Source organism: Arachis ipaensis, chromosome B09, assembly GCF_000816755.2.
Source record: "Arachis ipaensis cultivar K30076 chromosome B09, Araip1.1, whole genome shotgun sequence".
NCBI lineage: Eukaryota > Viridiplantae > Streptophyta > Magnoliopsida > Fabales > Fabaceae > Arachis > Arachis ipaensis.
In genome coordinates, this window is record NC_029793.2 from 71,197,589 (window position 1) to 71,200,135 (window position 2,547).

Genomic DNA, 2,547 nt, shown 5'->3' on the forward strand with positions numbered 1-2,547 from the left:
GTCCAGCGGCGAAGAAACCCTCTGGTTGACGAAGAGTAGCTCGACAATTGAGGAGACAAGAGTGAGAGGCAAGGATGGGGCTGATGAAACGCGTTTTGGGTGATACTGCTCTGAATTCTCTGATAATGTTTAGGGTTAGATTTGTGACAGAAAGAAGGGTAAGGGGTTCTATTGCGTTTCTGTCTTTTTTTTATTATTATTTTGAGATCCAAATGGCACCGTTTGGATGTTTAGGCTAGCGAATCGGGAACTGCAAAAATTAGGCTGATTCTATCAATTTACTGGTTAACTATCGGTTTGGCCAATTTTTTACTAATTTTTACAGAACAGTTTTATATATCAACCAAACTAGCCAAAAGAAGGTTCTCAATTAATCCAATCGAACCGATCAGTTTAGTCCAATTTTTAGAACCATGTGAATGATAACTACCTTTCTACTTTCAAAAAAAAAAATCAATCTCAAATTTTATGTAAATCAAATCCCAAAAAGCTCTCCCTCTGTATTCTTAATTATTATATCTACAACTATACGATTTCTCTTCCAAATGAAAATAAAAAAATCTTATATCATTAACTCTAAAATTATCTCAAATCACCACAACACATTTTATAAAAAAATTCAAATATCTTAAATTCGATTGGTCTATATTTATTTATTGAAAATAAAAAAGATAAAAAAAATGTTAATTTATGACTTACAAAATAAAATAATAAATAATAAATCAGTCTCAATTTGTTGATTATACATGTTATATGTTTGATATTTGGATGTTATATGCAAGGACGAAACTACGTATAAAATAGGGGAGGCAGTGGCCCCCCAAAAGAAAAAAATTTATTTACAAATATAATAAAAAATAAAAGAATGCCTCTTACCCCTTAAAATAATGTCTAGTCTTTTCCTCTTTTAAAAAATGTATGGTTATCCGTAATTCTCATTCAATGCAGCAAAGAATAATTAAAAAGTTGTGTTATTTAGGCTATGGGTCATATACTTAGTTAAAAAAAATCTTAATTTATATTAGAAATAAAGAATTTGAAAGGGAAGTAACAACAAGCCAACAAATTACTTCTTCCATTCTTTCCTCTTTTTTCAATTAGAAAACAAAACATCATTCGATATTTTTATTATTATTACAACTTAGAAAATAATAAATAGCCTTTGGTCTTCCATTATCATCTCTCATTTTTCTTTTTTTTATAAGTTATTTTTTATTTATTTTTTTTGAATAATTTATATATTTATTTATTTATCTAGTTTATAATCTTATAATATTAATTTAGGTTTTAAAAAAATTAAAGATGATGATCATGTAATTATAATGCTATCTTTGTATTATTTTTAATTTCTCATTATTAATTGTTTGTGACATTGATATTATTGATTTACAAAAATTAAATAAATTGAGTTTAGTTAAGTTGCATAAAGTTTTTCTTATTATCTATGTAAATTCTCAATAATAAATGATTTTGAATCAAGGAAAAAATGTCGAGCTCAATTGTGTATGTAAATTACAAATTTTAACTTATTTCAGCTCTAATAATATTATTATTATTAATTTTTTCATTGCATAAGTTATGGTTGTGATTTAAATTATTTACCTGAAGCATAATACATTTTTTTAATAATTTTGTAGAAAACGTCTAAAAAGAAGTAGAATAGTATTTGAAGATTCTAAAAGCAAGTATATAACTATATTTACAATATTTAAAATTAGTTTTGAGATATTTATGTTTAATTATTTTAATATACGATATGTTCAATGATCTTATAAAAAATTAATTCTAAGCCTAAGTTGTTATTTTTAATTAAAATAAAAAACTAAAAAAAATATTGGCCCCTTACTAAATATTGTCTAGCTTCGTCCTTGGTTATATGTATGAAATTATGCATGTTAAATTATAAATATTTTAACAACTTCTATTATACAACTCATATTTTTTTTATAAAAAATATTATAAAATAAAAAATATAAAATGAAAAAAAATTAAAAACTCAAGATTGTCAAATATGTTACCTTATCCAAAAAGCCAAAGACGAGTTTGACCTGATCTATCATAAAATAGTTAATTATAGATATTATATGTATACAATTATCAAATTATGAATGTTATGGATATAAAATTATAGATTTAAATATAAAATTATGAATGTTATTTGTGTGAGATTATAAATGTTAATAAGTTAAAGATATTTTCATAAATTTCACTATACAACTTATAGTTTAACATACAAATCGTTATAAAATAAAAAATAAAAAATGAAAATTGAAATATGAAAGAAAATAATAGAATAATTGATACTTGAAAGGGATGACTGTAAATGAATAAATAATAAAAGAACAAAGATTGAAAAAAATAATAACCAATTAAATGAAAAAATAAAAACAATGCTTATAAAAAAAATTATTATACCAGAATAAAAATTTAACACTTATAGAAATTGAAATGGATGATAATTTTTTTTTCAATTTAACAATATATGTTGTTTTCTTCCTGGGTACTAAAACTTACATTAAAGGTATGACTAATAAGTTTTTGTATTTA